At 37.4% G+C, this 19147-nt stretch overlaps 1 protein-coding gene and 1 pseudogene across 1 annotated transcript in view; one reads left to right on the top strand and one right to left on the bottom strand.

Annotated features, from left to right (window-relative positions):
- The window catches only part of GUCY1A2 (guanylate cyclase 1 soluble subunit alpha 2), a 431015-nt gene that overhangs the window by 287493 nt on the left and 124375 nt on the right, over positions 1-19147 (top strand). The window lies entirely within an intron of this gene.
- LOC133043942 (large ribosomal subunit protein P1-like) lies at positions 6355-6738 on the bottom strand (annotated as a pseudogene).

The following is a 19147-nucleotide window of genomic DNA, read 5'->3' on the forward strand; positions in this document are numbered from 1 at the left end:
TCATCCATCTAATGTATAACTGTGACTTTACATTGTGCATAGATTGCATAATGTATGATTTTTTTTTTAATATGGAGGACAGCCATTACTTTTAGTAAAAACAAACTAGTTGAACTAGTGATTTTATTTTCTTTTTTACATCAGCTAAACTTCTCTTCATAGTTTGATCTTCACATAAGCAGATTCAAAAAGAACTTGTTTTACATTTTAGTTTCATATTATGGTCTAGAGGGTGTTTTCATTAAGGTATATCTCCTTCAGGGAAAGATATTCACTAGTTTCATTAAACCTTTCTTCAAGAGGTCTTCCCAACCCACGGATTGAACCCTGATCTCCTGCATTGCAGGCAGATTCTTTACCACTTGAGCCACTAGAGGTGACTTATGCATGATACATAGCCAATGTTAAATATTTTAGAAAGCCTCTTCTGAGTAGTGAACATTCAGTGTAATGTATGTATGAGGGATTTGCTTTGTTATATACAATAAGAGTTTTTATAAATTATCTTTACTTTTCTTATATTTTATTTTTATGTACTTTATGGTAGAGGTAGCCAAATGTCTGATGCTAAATAGAGACATAATGAATCTATCACTGTCAATGCCAGAAAAGAAAACAGGTTGTCCTGAATTTCCAGCACTATTCCCCAACCAGGGATTGAACTTGTGAAGCAGTAGTAGCACACAGTATTAATCACTGGGTAGCCAGCGAATTCCCAGAATTGTGCATTACTGCACCAAGCACTGCAACCACAATCTCTCCCTTCTAAATCATTGACTTGCCATGCTAGTTTCCTTCAGCTGGAGAATTCCATGGACTGTATAGCCCATGGGGTCACAAAAGAGTCGGATGTGATGGAGCAACTTTCACTCACTTTCATTTTTCCTTCAGCTAAAGTAGTTATCTTTGTTGTGGCCCTAAGTCTGTAAAACTAAATGAGTGTGAAAAATATAGATATATTGTCTTATGGTAAAAAATAGAAATCTGTGATTTAAATATACATATAAGTTTGGTTTTGAGATAAGAAATGTGATAACTGCTGAGGGTACCAAAATAAATGAATAAATATAAAAGTAAAAAAAAAAAAGACAAACAATTTTGGTTCACAAATTATCTTAAACTGAACTTTCTTAAGAAATTTTAGTGATAAATTTTAAGGTAAAATGATATCAGAGCCAGTTTAAATTTTAAATTTTTTAAAAAATTGGATGTAAGATTCTTTAAATTCTATAGTGCTTTACAATTTTTCAAAATTTTCATACACATGATTTTATATAATACACGTGATTTTATATAATACCACAGGAAACCCTTTTTTACCCTCAACCCTATTTTGCCCCCTCCCCTTCACTCTTCCTATTGATAAACCACTAGTTCACTAGTTTATTCTTTATATCTATGAAAAGTCTCCTTTTTTTTGTTTTATTCACACATTTGTTGTATTTTTAAGATTCAGTATGTGATATCATACAGTATTTTTCTATTCTGCTTGACTTATTTCACTAGGAATAATGCCTGCTAAGCCCATTCATGTTATTACAAATGGGAAATTTTGATTGTTTTATGACTGAGTAGTCTTCTATTGTCTACATAAAACACATCTTTATCCATTCATCTGTTGTTGGACACTTAGGTTGCTTCCATTCCTTGGCAATTATAAATAATAAATAATGCTCCTAGGAACTTGGGGTTTAATGAATCTTTCTGTATTAGTCTTTTTGTTTCTTTCTGATATATACCCAGGAGTGAAATTCCTAGGTCATATGGTAATTCTATATTTAGTCTTTTGAAAAACCTCAAAATTGGCTACTGCTGTACCAATTTACCTGCAGAGTGGCTGCACCAATTTATCAATATTTTCCCACTAACAGTGTAGGAGGGATCCCTTTTCCCTGCATCCTCACCAACTTTTATATTTTGTTTTCTTTTTAATGATAGCTATTCTGACCTCTGTGAGGTGATATCTTCTTGTGGTTTTGACTTGCATTTCCCTATTGATTAGCAATACTGAGCATCTTTTCATGTGCTTGTTGATCATCCATTTTTATCAAGTTGCTAATATTTTTGATTGTTGAGCTTTATGAGATGTTTATATATGTTGGATATTAACCCTTTATTGGTCATATCACCTGAAAATATCTCTCCCTGTTCAGTATATTAGCAAGGAGGGGACATGCCTCAATATGATAAACGCCACATACGAAAACCCGAGATCTAACATCATACATCATCCTCAATGGTGAAAATATGGAAATATTTCCTTTAAGGTCAAGATAAGACAAAGATGTCCACTCTCACCACTTTTACATTTTTGGAAGTTCTGGCCACAACAGTCATATAAGAAAAAGAAATAAAAGGAATCCAAATTGAAAAAGAAGTAAAATTTTCACTGTCTGCAGATGATATGATATTATACATAGAAAATTCTAAAGAGGCCACTAGAAAACTACTAGAGTTCATCAATGAATTTTATAAAGTTATACAAAGTTAATATACATAAATCTGCTACATTTCTCTACACTAACAGTTAAATATCAGAAAGAGAAATTAAAGAAGTAATCATATTTATGATTGCATCAAAAAGAATAAAATACCTAGGAATAAATCTTCCTGAGGAGGTAAAAGGCCCACACTCAGAAAACTGATGAAAAACACTGATGAAAGAAACTGAAATAGAAAAATATATCATGTTCTTGAGTTGGGAGAATCAATATTGTCAAAATGGCTGTACTATGCCAGGCAATCTACAGATTTAAAGCTATCCCTGTCGAAATGCCAATGACATTTTTTACAAAACTGGAGCAAATGATTTTAAAATTCATGTCAAGAGATACAAAAGACTTCAGTGTGCCAAAATAATCTTGAGAAAGAAAAACAGAGCTGGGGGAATTGAGCTCCCTAACATCAGACTATACTCCAAAGCTACAGTCATCAAAAGAGTATGATAACTGGCACAGAAACAGACAGTCACTCAGTGGGACAGAATAGAGAGCCCATTTTCCAACAGTTTTGGTCAATGAATCTATGATAAGGGAGGCAAGGATATATGACAGAGAAAATGCAGTCTCTTTAATAAGTGGTGCTGGGAAAGCTGGACGGCTACTAGTAAGAGAATAAAATTAGAACATTCTCTAACACCATACACAAAAGTTAACTCAAAATGGATTAAGTTCTTAAATGTAAGGCAGGATACTCTAAACCTCCTACAGAAAAGCATCGAACACTGTTTGACATAAATTTCAGCAATATGTTTTTTTGAGATCCAGCAACTAGAGTAATGGAAACAACAGCAAAAAATAAGCAAATGATTAAACTTAAAATAGTTTGCACAGCAAAGGAATGTATCAACCAAGCCAGGTGTTTTTAGTTTATCTCTGATACTAGCATGTATCGGAGAAGGCAATGGCAACCCACTCCAGTACTCTTGCCTAGAAAATCCCATGCATGGAGGAGCCTGATGGGCTGCAGGCCATATGGTCGCGAAGAGTCGGACACAACTGAGCGACTTCCCTTTCACTTTTCACTTTCATGCATTGGAGAAGGAAATGGCAACCCACTCCAATGTTCTTGCCTTGAGAATCCCAGGGACGGGGGAGCCTGGTGGGCTGCCATCTATGGGGTCACACAGAGTCAGACACTACTGAAGCAACTTAGCAGCAGCAGCAGCAGCAGTATGTATATGTATGTGAGTCAATTTATGTTTTGTAAATAAGTTCATTTCTATTATTATTTTAGATTCCACATATAAGTGATATCATATATTATTTGTCTTTGACTCAACTCACTCAGTAAGACAATCTGTAGTTCCATCCATGTTGCTACAAATGGTAGTATTAATACTTCATTCTTTTGATGGCTGATAATATTCCATTGTGTATATAAGCCAAATTTTCTTTATCCACTCCTCTGTTGGTGGACAGTTGGGTAGCTTTCATTTCTTGAGTATTGGAGTCCATTGCTTTTTGAATTAGAGTTCTTATCTCTTCCAGATATATGTCCAGGAGTGAGATTGCTGAATCATATGGTAACTCTATTTTTAGTTTTTGAAGGAACCTCCAGACTGTTTTCCATAGTGGCTGCACTAATTTACATTCCCATCAGCAGTGTAGCAGGGTTTTCTTTTTTCTGCTCTCTCTCCAGCTGTTACTATTTGTATGATGATGTCCATTTTTACAGGTAAAGAAAAGGTGATAAAACCTCATTTTAGTTTTGATTTCATTTCTCTAATAAGTGTTTGCATTTCTCTAAGAAGTAGCAATGTTGAGGTTATCTGTATGTCTTCTTTGGAGAAATCAATTTAGGTCTTCCATGCGTTTATTGACTGGTTTGTTTATATGTGTATATATAGATATACTGCATGTATATTATATATATACAATATATATGTATTTAGTTCTATGAGCTATATATCTATTTGGAAATAAAGACCTTGTCAATCACATTGTTTGCAAATATTTTCTCCGAATCTGTAGACTCTCTTTTTGTTTTGTTTATGGTTTCCTCTATTATAAAAAACCTTTTAAGTTTGATTAGGCCTCATTTGTTTATTTTGTTTCTATTTATTTTGTCTTGGAAAAATGATCTAAGAAAATATTGCTATGATTTATCTCGAAGAGCATTTTTCCTATGTTCATTTCTAGGAGTTTTATGGTATCATGTCATATATACAATTTGAAACCGTTTTGAATTTATTTTTTATACAGTATGAGAGAATGTTCTAACCTCACTGATTTACATGTAGCTGCCCAGTTTTCTCAACACCACATGTTGAAGAGACTGTCTTTTCTCCATTGTATTTTCTAACCTCTGTTGAAGACTAATTGAGTGGGTTTATTTCTAGGTTCTCTAGCCTGTTCCATTGATCCATCTGTTTTTGTACCTATATTACATTGTTTTGATTACTGTGACTTTGTAGTATTGTCTGGAGTCTGGAAGGATTTTCATCCAGGTTTGTTCTTTTTCCTCAGTATTGTTTTGGCAATCTTGGTTCTTTTATGGTTGCATATACATTTTAGGATTATTTGATCTAGTTTTGTGAAAGTTTCATGGGTAATTTGATAAGGTTCACTTTAAATCTATAGATTTCTTTGGGTAGTATGCCATTTTAATAATCTTAAACCTTCCAATCCAGGAGTATTGGATATCTCTCCATTTCTTTGAGTCACCTTCAGTTCCCTTTGTATATGTTTTATAGTTCTCAGCATATCAGTTTCTCACCTCCTTGGCCAGGTTTACTCCCAGATATTCTATTTTATTTTTTATCTTATTTTAAGAATTTTTAAAAATTTTCTCTTTCTGATGTTCTTGTGAAAGTGAAAGCCGCCCAGTCATGTCTGAATCTTTGCGACCCCATGGACTATACAGTCCATGGAATTCTCCACACCAGAATGCTGCAGTGGGTAGCTGTTCCCTTCTCCAGGGGATCTTCCCAACCCAGGGATCGAACCCGTGTCTCTCACATTGCAGGCAGAGTCTTTACCAGCTGAGCCAACAGGGAAGCCCAAGAATACCGGAGTGGCTAGCCTATCCCTTCTCCAGCATATCTTCCCAAGGCAGGAATCCAAATGGGATCTTCTACATTTCAGGTGGATTCTTTACCAACCGAGCTATCAGAGAAGCCCAATATTTCATTGTAGTGCAAAGAAGTGCAAAATATTTCTGTATATTAACTTTTTATAATGCTACATTGATTATTTATCAGTTCTAATAAATTCTGTGTGGAGTCTTTCAGGTTTTCTATATAGAGTATCATGTCATCTACATATAATGACAATTTTACCTCTTCCCTTCACATTTGGTTATCTTTTATTTCTTTTCCCTGTCTGATTGCTCTGGCTAAGACATCCACCACTACATTGAATAGAAGTGGTGGGAATGGCATCCTCGTTTTGTTCCAGAATATAGCAGGAAGTCTTCTAGTTTTTCAATGTTGAGTATTATTTTGGTTGTGGGTTTGTCATAAATGACTTTTATTATGCTGAGATATGTTCCCTCATTACCCACTTTGGTGACAATTTTTGTCATGAATGGATACTGAATTTTATCAAATGCTTTTTCTGTATCTATTGAGATGATCTTGTGGTTTTTGTCTTTTCTTAATGCAATATACTACATTTATTGATTTTCATATGTTTAGCCATCCTTGTGATCTGAAGTGAATTGAGTTTGATCATGGTGTAAAATCTTTTTTGTGTGTTATTGTATTCGGTTTGCTAATGTTGTGTTGAGGATTTTTTTCATCTATATTCAAATGTTGAGCTATATTTTATTTTTTAGTAGTATGTTTGTCTGGTTTTGGTATATAGGTGATGGCCAACTTAGGGTCATTTTTTTTTTTTTTAACAGCTCAGCTTTTTATTGAATGTGTTACTAAAGAGGTTTAGTCAAAAAGACCAAAGCCCATGTCATCATCAGACTCTTCAGATTCTTCTTTCTTTGCTTCTACTTTCTTCTCCTCAGCTGGGCAGCAGTGGTGGCTGGGGCAGGACCTCCTGCTGGTGCAGCACCAGCTGCTGGGGCAGGTCCACCAGCCCCCACATTGCAGATGAGGCTCCGGAAGTTGACATTGGCCAAAGCCTTTGCAAACAAACCTGGCCAAAAAGGCTCAACATTTACACCGGCTGCTTTAATGAGGGCATTGATCTTATCCTCCGAGACCATCACCTCATTGTCGTGCAGAATGAAGGCAGAGTAGATGCAAGCGAGCTCCGAGACGGAGGCCATGATGCGGGCGAGTGCTAGGTCGGGGCTGCCAGGTGCGGTGCTAGTCGCCGGATGAAGTGAGGGCCTCACCCCAAAACGGCCTTAGCTTCCTCGGAAGAACCGAGCAACTTAGCGGCAGTGGAGGAAAGAGGGGTCATTTTTTGATTCCATTTTCTTTTTCTTTTTTCTGGGATTCCTACTAGGTGTAGATTCCATGCTTTATATTATCCCATAGGTCTCATGTGCTGCTTTCATTTTTTAAACTTTCTCTCTGCTTTCTGATTGGGTGATTTCTGTTATTCTATATATTTTTTAATTGATTTTTTGTGCTTTTTTCCCCCATTTTATTTGTTTCCTCACTGAACTTTATTATTTCTGCTGAATTAACATTGTTTGTTATTTTCCTAATCCTTTGGATTGTAGGTTAGGTTGTTTTTTGAGGAAGTCCTGTATTGCTATGAATTTGCCTCTTAGGACTGCTTTTGCTGAAGTCCATAGATTTTGTACAGTTGTGTTTTCATTGTCGTTTGTCTTGAAGTATTTTCTGACCTCCTCTTTGACCTCATTGTCGGCCCACTGATATTTTGTTTAGTTTCCATGCATATCCCACTGTATATTCCTCCCTAGGAGCTGTCCACTGGTACTGTTACATCACCTACATATGAATCTTCAAATTGTGAATTTTCAAAGATGGGAATTTGTGTTCACATGTCCAGTCATGTAAGTTAGTCCATGTGTCTGGCATACATTGTACCAGCATGTGCCTCTACAAGTGGTTGTGTTTTTGTGTACTGTATTGGACAGTAGTATATAGAGTACAGTAGGATAGTATCTTTACTTCAAGCCCAAGGTATCTGGAAGTGTAAAAGCAAATGTAGTAGCAGTGGTGATATAGCTGGTACTGCTAAGGAGAACCAAGCAATAGCAATGGAAACACAAGTGAAATAATTGAGTGAAGTGAGGCAAAAAGATGGTAGACATCACTCATTCTTATAACATGAATTGTTGAACCATTGGCATGATACTAAAGAACAAGATCATGGAACATGTGAAGGCTGCTGTGCCAGTGATGTTGGAAATGATGGAGCAGATGGAGAAAATTCTCAGTGCAGAGAAAATTCTCAGATGCAGAATAAGCATCGGCAATGAGTCCCACTCAGCTTAATGCTGATTCAAAAGAAAGCTAATAGTATTTATGAAGACTTGAAGAATAAACATGGCAAAGAATCAGAGGGAACATTTTTTAATGCCAGCAATGACTGGCTTTATTGGTTTAAGGCTTGAACCAAACTTCACAAATTAAAAGTAAGTAGCAAAGAAGAAAGTGCAGATATGGTGACTGCTCAGGAATTCCTGAAATGCTTTGAGAAATTATTGATTAAGGTGTGTATTTACCCAAGCAGGTTTTTAATGTGGATAAGACAAGATTGTACTGGAAGAAAATGCCAGACTAAAGTTATACCAGCATGGAGGAAAAATTAATGCCAGTCCAGAAAGCAGCAAAGGATATGCTGACTCTGTTGTTTGATGGCAATGCTTCTGTTGATATGAAGCTGAAGTCTCTTTTAGATTATTATTCAGAAAACCCCAAAGCCCTTAAACTCATAGCCAAGGGGTCTCTTCCTCTTGTGCGGAAGAGTAAGCCCAAAACCTGGGTTACAGATGTCATTGTCCAGGACTGATCTTTAAACCACATTATCCCAGAGATAAATATTGCTTGGAGAAGGGCATTCCATTCTGCATTCTTTTGTTGCTAAACAGTGTTCCTGGTCACCCACCATTCATGGACAAGTTTCATTTCACCATCAAAGTAGTGCATATGTCACTCAGTATTGCTTCACGTATCCAGCCAATGGACTATGTAGTTGTATAGTGACTTTAGAAATACCATTTATGTCACATTTTTTGCCAGACAGTAAGTGAATGATAAAACAATCTTGTGATAATTTTAGATGGACTATTACATCTTGTTGTTGGTGTTCAGTCAATGAATCGTGTGTGAATCTTTGTGACCCCATGGACTGCAGCACACCAGGCTCTTCTGTCCTGGAATTTTGCATGTCCACTGAGTTGATGATGCTATCTAAATATCTCATCCTCTGCTGCAGCCTTCTCCTTTTGCCTTCAGTCTTTTCCAGCATCAGGGTCTTTCCCAATGAGTCAATGCTTCACATGAGGTGGACAAAATATTGGAGCTTCGGCTTCAGTATCAGTCCTTATAATGAATATTCAAAGTTTATTTCCTTTAGGATTGGCTTGAAATCCTAGCTTTCCAAGGGACTCTCCAGAGTCTTCTCCAACACTACACTTCGAAAGCATCTATTATTTGTTGCTCAACCTTCCCTATTGTGCAACTCTCACATTTGTACATGATTGCTAGAAAAACCATAGTTGTGACCTTTGTCAACAAGTGATGTATCTGATTTTTAACATGCTGTCTAGGTTTATCATAGTTTTCTTTCCAAGGAGCAAGCTTCTTTTCATGGCTAAAGTTACTGTCCACAGTGATTTTGGAGACTAAGAAAATAATATCTGTCATTGCTTCCACTTTCTCCCCTTCGGTTTGCAATGAAGTGATGGGAATGGATGCCATGATCTTAGTTTTTTGAATGTTGAGTTTTAAGCCAGCTGTTTCACTCTCCTTTTTCACCTTCAGCAAGAGGCTCTTTAGCTCCTCCTCACTTTCTCCATTAGGATAATGTCATTTGCATATCTGAGGTTATTGATATTTCCTCAAGCAATCTTGACTCCAGCTTGAGCTTCATCCAGCCTGGCATTTCACATAATGTTCTCTGTATATAAGTTAAATAAGCAGGGTGACAATACACAGCTTTGATGTACTCCTTTCCCAATTTGGAACCAGTCTGTTGCTCCATGTCCAATTCTAACTGTTGCATCTTGACCTGCATACAGATCTCAGGAGGTAGATAAAGTAGTCTGGTATTCCCATCTCTTTAAGAGTTTTCCACAGTTTTTTTTGATCCACACAGTCAAAGACTTTCATTTACTCAGTGAAACAGGAGATTATTTTCTGAAATTCCCTTGCTTTTTCTGTGATCCAGTGGATCTTGGCAATTTGAGCTCTGGTTCCTTTGCTTTTTCTAAATCCAGCTTGTACATCTGGAAGTTCAATTCACATTCTGTTGATGCCCACCTTGAAGGATTTTGAGCATGACCTTGCTAGCATCTGAAATGAGTGCAGTTGTGCAGTAGCTTGAACATTCTTTGGTATTGCCCTTCTTCAGAATTGGGATGAAAAATGACCTTTTCCAGTCCTGTAGCCACTGCTGGATTTTCCAAATTTGCTTGGACATATTGATTGCAGCACCTTGACACCATCATCTTTTAGTATTTTAAATAGCTCAGCTGGAATTCCATCACTTCCACTGTCTTTATTGGTGGTAATGTTTCCGCAGGCCCACTTGATTTCACACTCCAGGATGTCTGGCTCTAGGTGAATGATCACACGATTGTGGCTATCTGGGTGATTAAGACCATTTTGTATAGTTCTTCTGTGTATTCTTGCCACCTCTTTTTAATCTCTCTGCTTCTGTTAGGCCCATACTGTTTTCTGTCATTTATTGAGCCCATCTTTTCAGGAAATGTTCCCTTGATCTCTACTTCTCTGCAGATATCTCTAGTCTTTCCCATTCTATTGTTTTCTTCTATTTCTTTGCATTGTTCACTTAAGAATGTTTTCTTACCTCTCCTTGCCATTGTTTGGAACTCTGCATTTAGATGGGTATTTGTTTCCTTTCTCCTTCTCTTCTCTTTTCACTTCTCTTCTTTTCTTGCTGCTATTTGTAAGATCTCCTCAGACAACCCTTTGCCTTGTTGCATTTCTTTTTCTTGGGGATGGTTTTGGTCACCATTTCCTGTACAATGTTACAAATCTCCGTCCATTGTTCTTCAGACACTCTGTCTATAAGATCTAATCCCTTGAATCTATTTGTCACTTGTACTGTATAATCATAAGGGAATTAATTTAGGTCATACCTGAATGGCCTAGTGGTTTTCCCCACTTTCTTTAGTTTAAGCCTGAATTTTGCCAAAAGGAGATGATGATCTGAGCCTCAGTCAGTTCCAGGTCTTGTTTTTGCTGACAGTAAAGAGTATCTTCAACTTGGCTGCAAAGAATATAATCAGTCTGATTTTGCTAGTGACCATCTGGTGATGTCCATGTGTAGAATCATCGCTTGTGTTGTTGGAAGAAGGTGCTTGCTATGACCAGTGTGTTCTCTTGGCAAAATTCTGTTAGCCTTTGTCTGCTTCATTAGTATTCCAAGTCCAAACTTGCCCCCTACTTTTGCATTCCAATCCTCTATGATGAAAAGGACTTTTTTTTTTTTTTTTTTTTTTTTTTTTGGTGTTAGTTCTAGAAAGTCCTAGTGGCTCAGTTGGTAAAGTATCTGTCTGCAGTGCAGGAGACCTGGCTTGGTTCCCTTTGTCAGGACGATCCCCTGGAGAAGAAAAGAAGAAAATGGTAACCCACTCCAGCCTGGAAAATCCAATGGACAGAAGAGCCTGGTGGGCTATAGTCCATAGAGTCACAAGAGTCAGACACGACTTGGTGACTAAACCACCACCACCACTAGAAGGTCTTGTAGGTCTCATAGAACAGGTTAAATTTAGCTTCTTCAGCATCACTTGTTGCTACATAGACTGGATTACTGTAATGTTGAATGATTTCCCTTAGAAATGAACTGAGATCATTCTGTCATTTTTAAGACTGCACCAAAATACTGGATTCAGACTCTTCTGTTGTCTGTGAGGGCTCCTCCATCTCTTCTAAGGGATTCTTGCCCATAGTAATAGATATATAATGGTCGTCTGAATTAAATTTGCCCCTTCCCATCCATTTTAGTCAGTGATTCCTAGGATCTGATGTTCACTCTTGCCGTTTTCTGCTTGATCACATTCATGGACCTAACATTCCAGGTTCCTATGCAGTATTGTTCTTTACAGCATCAGATTTTACTTTCACCACCAGACACATTGACAACTGAGCATCATTTCCACTTTGGTCCACCACTTCATTCTTTCTGGGGCTATTAGTAGTTGCATCTGCTCTTCCCCAGTAGAGTATTGGACACGTTCAAACCTGGAGGCTCATCTGTTGATGTCTTTTTTTATCTTTTTGTGTCTTTTATATCTTTGTATCTGCTGTATCTTTTTTATTTTTTGTACCATTCATGGGTTTCTGGTGGCAAGAATACTGGAGTGGCTTGCCATTTCCTCCTCCAGTGAACCACATTTTGTCAGAATTCTCCACTTGACCTGTCTGCCTTGGGTGGCCTTGCATGGCATTGCTCATAGCGTCATTGAGTTAAGAAAGTCCCTTCACTGTGAAAAGGCAGTGTTCCATGAAAAAGAGAGAACAGTAAGACAAGCTAAATGTATAGAAGTAGGTAGGAGGTAGGATGTATAGGTATCAGCTATTTCAGTGTCTATGTTCTTAGTCATAAAAGCAAGGTGAAGACATCGAAGAATTTTTAATACAAGAGTGACCCAAGTAGATTTGCTTTAAAAGAAATCATTTCAACAGTAGTATGGGAGGGGTGGGTGGGAAACAGTTGAACGTAAGGATAATGTCATAATTCAGTTGAAGGATGGTGATAGCATTACCTGGACTGATTAGACATGTACAAGAGTCAGTGCTGGAACCCTGAAGTAAGTGGTCAGTTTTGTCTACTTAATATTGGAAGTATTTCTCTTTCATCATTCATGCAAGTCACCTGGTCACCTCAATATATTCTTGTTTTGGAATTATGTAGGCCTTAACTGTACTGACTGAATGTTTTAGAGCCATGTAGCAATGACTATGATTTGTAAAGGTAATTCGCACATTGTCTATATTGACCTAGCTCTTCCTATAAGCATTTATAATGCAATTTGACTCAATCATAATTCTCTACATGTCTATGTTAGCAAGGTGCTAGGCCCTATTGGACTTAAAATGTAACTAATCTAGAAAAATGGTACAAATGAACTTATTTGCAAGGCAGGAATAGAGACACAGATATAGAGAACAGACATGTGAACACAGAGAGGGTTTGAAGGGTGGTGGGGCAATTTGGGAGATTGGGATGGACATATATATAGCACCATTCATAAAATAGCTAGCTAGTGAGAAGCTGCTGAGGGGGAAGCTGGGTCTTGTTCTGATGGACGGGGCCATGCTCAGTAAATCTTTAATCCAATTTTCTGTTGATGGGTGGAGCTACAGGAGACAAAGATCAAGACCATCCCCAAGAAAAAGAAATGCAAAAATGCAAAATGGCTATCTGAGGAGGCCTTACAAATAGCTGTGAAAAGAAGAGCAGTGAAAAGCAAAGAAGAAAAGGAAAGATATCAAATTCAGACTTAAATTGAAGAAAGTGGGGAAAATCACTAAGCCATTCAGATATGACCTAAATCAAATCCCTTGAAATTATACAGTGGAAGTGAGAAATAGATTTCAGGGACTAGATCTAATAGAGTGCCTGGTGAACTGTAGACAGAGGTTCCTGACATTTTACAGGTGACAGGGATCAAGACCATCCCAAAGCAAAAGAAATGAAAAAAAGCAAAATGGCTGTCTGAGGAGGCCTTACAAAAAGCTGTGAAAAGAAGGGAAGTGAAAAGGAAAGATATACTCATTTGAATGCAGAGTTCCAGAGAATAACAAGGAGAGATAAGAAAGCCTTCCTCAGTGATCGGTGCAAACAAACAGGAAAACAATAGAATGAGAAAGACTAGAGATCTCTTCAAGAAAATTAGAGATACCAAGAGAACATTTCATGCAAAGATGGGCTCAATAAAGGACAGAAATGGTATGGACCTAACAGAAGGAGAAGATATTAAGAGGTAGCAAGAATACACAGAAGAACTATGCAAAAAAGATCTTAATGGCCCAGATAATCACTATGGTGTGATCATTCACCTAGAGCCAGACATCCTGGAATGTGAAGTCAAGTGGGATTTAGGAAACATCACTAAGAACAAAACTAGTGGAGGTGATGAAATTCCAGTTGAGCTATTTCAAATCCTAAAAGATGATGCTGTGAAAGTGCTGCATTCAGTATGCCAGCAAATCTGGAAAACTCAGCAGTGGCCACAGGACTGGAAAAGGTCAGTTTTCATTCCAATCCCAAAGAAAGACAATGCCAAAGAATGCTCAAACTACCACACAGTTGCACTCATCTCACACGCTACTGAAGTAATGCTCAAAATTCTACAAGCCGGGCTTCAGCAATATGTGAACTGTTATCTTCCGGATCATCAAGCTGGTTTTAGAAAAGACAGAGGAACCAGAGCCCAAATTGCCAACATTCGCTGAATTGTGGAAAAACCAAGAGAGTTCCAGTAAAACATCTATTTCTGTTTTGTTGACTATTCCAAAGCCTTTGATTGTGTGGATCACCACAAACTGTGGAAAATTCTTCATGAGATGAGAATATCAGACCACCTGACCTGCCTCTTGAGAAATCTGTATGCAGGTTAGGAAGCAACAGTTACAACTGGACATGGAACAAGAGACTGGTTCCAAATGGGAAAAGGAGCACGTCAAAGCTGTATATTGTCATTCTGCTTATTTAACTTGTATGCAGAGTACATCATGAGAAACGCTGAGCTGGATGAAGCACAAGCTGGAATCAAGATTGTCGGGAGAAAAATCAATAACCTCAGATATGCAGATGATACCACCCTTATGGCAGAAAGTGAAGAAGAACTAAAGAGCCTCTTGATGAAAGTGAAAGAGGAGAGTGAAAAGTTGGCTTAAATCTCAACATTCAGAAAACTAAGATCAAGGCATTCAGTTCCATCACTTCCTGACAAATAGATTGGGAAACAGTAGAAACAGTGGCAGATTTTATTTTGGGGGGCTTCAAAATCACTGCAGATTGTGACTGCAGCCATGAGATTAAAAGACACTTACTCCTCGGACGGAAAGTTATGACCAACCTAGACAGCATATTAAAAAGCAGAGACGTTAACTTTGCCAACAAAAGTCCATCTAATCAAGGCTATGGTTTTTCCAGTAGTCATGTATGGATGTGAGAGTTGGACTATAAAGAAAGCTGAGCACTGAAGAATTGATGCTTTTGAACTGTGGTGTTGGAGAAGACTCTTGAGAGTCCTTTGGACTGCAAGAAGATCCAACCAGTCCATCTGAAAGGAGATCAGTCCTGAATATTCATTGGAAAGACTGATGTTGAAGCTGAAACTCAAAGACTTTGGCCACCTGATGTGAAGACCTGACTCATTTGAAAAGACCCTGATGCTGGGAAAGATTGAGGGCAGGAGGAGAAGGGGATGACTGAGAATGAGATGGTTGGATGGCCTCACCAACTCAATGGACATGAGTTTGAGTAAACTCCAGGAGTTAATGTAAACAGGGAGGCCTGGTGTGCTGCAGTCCATGGGGTCACGAAGAGTTGGACACGACTGAGCAACTGAGCTGAACTGAACTGGACTGACTGGGAAGCTGCTGTGTAGCATAGGGAGCCCAGCTCGTTGCCCTGTGAAGACCTAGAGGGGTGGTGTGGGCTGGACGGAGATTCAAGAAGAAGGGGACATGTGTATACATATGGCTGATTCACCCGTCGTACAGCAGAAACTAATACAACATTGTAAAGCAATTATGCTTCAATAAAAATAATGGTCTAAACAAGAAAACAGGGGTCTTGATAGTAAAAAATAAAATTAAAAAATATTTTAAAAATGAAAAGATAACTAAAGCATTGTTTCTGCCTTCAAAATTAGGCTTAACAGTCTAGACAGGATGATATTAGAGAAAGTATGAACACAAATGACCGCAGAGTAAGAGATGGAGAAACCAAGCTTTATTGGGGTTCTAAAAGAAGCAATGATGGCATCCTATTGAAAGATTGCAAATACTTTCAGAAAAAATATGGCATGAAAATGGATTTTAAAGACAGTGACAAGTTTGACTCATGAAAAATAGGTTGGGAAAAATCTATTTTTTAAAACCGTATTTAATTTGAGGGGATAAAAGCTAGGCTTTACATTGATAATCTGAGGATGGTAGGATTTACAAAAGTTTGATTATCTTTTAAAAAATCAAATTCTTAGTGGAGTATTTCCATTTGATTTGCTAATTTGTCTACACTAATCACTTAAAAAAAGGTTTTATTTTTTAGGGTAGTTTTAGCTTTACAGAGACTTCCCATTATACCTCTACCTTTACACATGCATAGCCTTCTACACTATCAACATTACTCACTAGAATGATGAGTGACCAAGGATGAACCCATTGACATGTCATAATCACCAAGTCGGGTATGGATTTGGGCAAATATATAATGATGTATATTCATCATTATAGTATTGTATAGAATCCTCTGTGCTTCATATATTCATCTCTCAACCTCCAGAAACCAAATTTTATTGTCTTCATAATTCTATTTTTCACAGAATGTTGTATAACTGAAATCATATAATGTGTAGACCTTTCAGATTGACTTGTTTCACTTAGTAGCATATATCTAAGATTCCTCTGTCTTGTCATGATTCAATAACATTTCTTTAATAATATTCCATGGTCTGAATGTACCAGTTTGTTTATTTATTCACCTACTGAAGGATATCTCACTTGCTTCCATGTGTAAATTTTTGCACAGATATGTATTTTCAACTCCTTTGGGTAAACACTGATTGCTGAAAAGATTGTGTCATAAGAATTTGTATAGTTGTGTAAGAACTGAACTGTCTTCCAAAGAGGCTGTTATTGTTGCTCAGTCACTCAGTCATGTCAGACTTTTTGCAGCCACATGGACTGCAGCACTCCAGACTTCCTGTCCTTCACCATCTCCCAGATTAGCTCAAACTCATGTCCATTGAGTCAGTGATGACATCCAACCATCTTGTTCTCTGTCATCCCCTTCTCCTCGTGCCTTCAATCTTTTCCAGTATCAGGGTCTTTTCCAATGAGTCAACTCTTTGCATCAGGTGGCCAAAGTATTGGAGCTTCAGCTTTAGCATCAGTCCTTCCAATGAATATTCAGGGTTGATTTCCTCCAGGATTGACTAGTTTGATCTCCTTGCAGTCCAAGAGTCTTCTCCAACACCATAGTTCAAAAGCACCAATTCTTCAGCGCTCAGGTCCCCTTTATGGTCCAACTCTCACATCTGTACATGACTACTGGAAAAATCATAGCTTTGACTAGACAGACTTTTATTGGCAAAGTAATGTCTCTGCTTTTTAATACACTGTCTAGGTTTGTCATAGCTTTTCTTCCAAGGAGCAAGTGTCTTTTAATTGCATGGCTGCAGTCACCGTCCACAGAGACTTTGGAGCCCAAGAAAATAAAATCTGTCACTGTTTCCATTATTATCCCATCTATTTGCCATGAAGTGATGGGACTGGATGTCATGATCTTAAGTTTTCTGAATGTTGAGTTTTAAGCCAGCTTTTTCCCTCTCCTCTTTCACCTTCATCAAAAGGCTGTTTAGTTCCTTTTCACTTTCTGCAATAAGGGTGCTGTCATCTGCATATCTGAGGTTATTGATATTTCTCCCAATGGAAAGAAGCTGTCCCGTTTTTTTTTTCGTTTTTGTTTTTTAGAATAACAAAAAATATTTTACTAAAACATACTGTTTTTAATTCTACTAGCAATGACTGAGTTCCTGTTGCTCCATATCCTTACCAGCAACACAGTCAGTGTTCGGGATTTTCATCATTCAAATAAGTTTATAGTGGTATCTCACTGTGTTTGAATTTGCATTTCCCTGATGATATATCCCTGGGTTGGGAAGATCTCCTGGAGAAAATAATGGCAACCCACTCCAGTATTCTTGCCTGGAAAATCCCATGGACAGTGGAGCCTGGCAGGCTACAGTTGATAGAGTTGTAAAGAGTTGGAATGACTGAGTGACTTCACTTTCACTTTGATGATATATAATATGGACCATCTTTTAATATGTTTATTTGCAATCTATATATCTTCTCTGTGAAGTGTGTATTACAGTCTTAGACTAATTTTTACACTGGATTTTTTTTCTTTATTGTTGAGCTATTTAAATATTTTAGATAATAATCCTTTATCAGATATGTTTTCCCAAATATTTTCTCCCTGTGATGTGTCTTCTAATTCTTTTGACATTATCTTTCTCAGGACAGAAATTTTTAGTTTTAATATAGTCCAGTTTATCAGTTCTTTCTTTCATAGATTGTATATTTTGTGGTGTTATCAAAAAAAAAAAGCATCACCATAGCCAAGGTCATCTAGTTTTTCTCTTATGTTATCTTCTAGGAGTTGCATAGCTTTTTATTTTGCATTTAGATCTACCCTCCACTGTGAGTTACTTTTTTTGATAGGTGTCTAGATTAATATTTTTGTTTGTGGATGTCCAGTTGTTAGAGCAAAATTTGTTAAAGACACTCTCTTTGCTCCATTGTGTTTCCTCTGCCCCTTTGTCAGAGTCAGTGGACTATATTTATGGGGTCTGCTTCTGGACTCTATTCTGTTCCACCTATCTATTTATGTATTCTTTTGCTGGTACCACATAGTCCAAATTACTGTACCTTTGTAGTGAGTCTTTTTTTTTTTTTTTCATTTATTTTTATTAGTTGGAGGCTAATTACTTTACAATATTGTAGTGGGTTTTGCCATACATTGACATGAATCAGCCATGTAGTAAGTCTTGAAGCTATTCACTTTTGTGACGTCAACTAACATGATTTAGCACTAATTATGTATTTACTGAAAATACGGCAGACATTCACTATTCTCTGGGGACACATTTAAAGTTCTGATAAATCAGGAATCTCTGGAAAACTTTTTCTAAAAAATCGTAGGCTCAATAATTATTTTATAAACAGTGAACGTGTGAATTCCAGGGAGAGAAATAACTGGGTGTAAATATAGGTGGTGGGAGTACAGAAAGTTTGCAAAGAACATTGAGTTATTCATATCAATTGAAGCTTGGAATAAATTAGGATGACAGTGATGGATAAGGGTAGGATATTAGAGCCATATTATTGAAGGTCTTACAGGAGAGTCTACTATGTAGCAGAAAGAAATTTTCAGTTGCCACATCTAACTTGATTTACAACAAAATTTTGACCAGAATAAAAGATTGTCAATCTATCTGTCTATCATCAATATCTATCATAGTTATTTAGTTGCTAAGTCATGGCTGACACTTTAGCAACCTCATAATCTATAGGCTGCCAGGCTTTTTCTCTGTCCATGGAATTTCCCAGGCAAGAATACTGGAGTGGGTTGCCATTTCCTTCTCCAAGGGATCTTCCCAACCCAGGGACCGAATCCATGTCTCCTGCATTGTAGGCAGATTCTTTATCACTGAGCCATCAGGGAAGCCCATCTATATCTATATATAATATCCTAGCATATCTTGATATTTAATAACCCTTGTGATAAATGGTCTAAGGCTTGGCAATAGTTTTCCACATGATTGTCATTCTTAGGCAGTAACTGGA

This window comes from Dama dama, chromosome 1, assembly GCF_033118175.1.
Source record: "Dama dama isolate Ldn47 chromosome 1, ASM3311817v1, whole genome shotgun sequence".
Taxonomy (NCBI): Eukaryota; Metazoa; Chordata; class Mammalia; order Artiodactyla; family Cervidae; genus Dama; species Dama dama.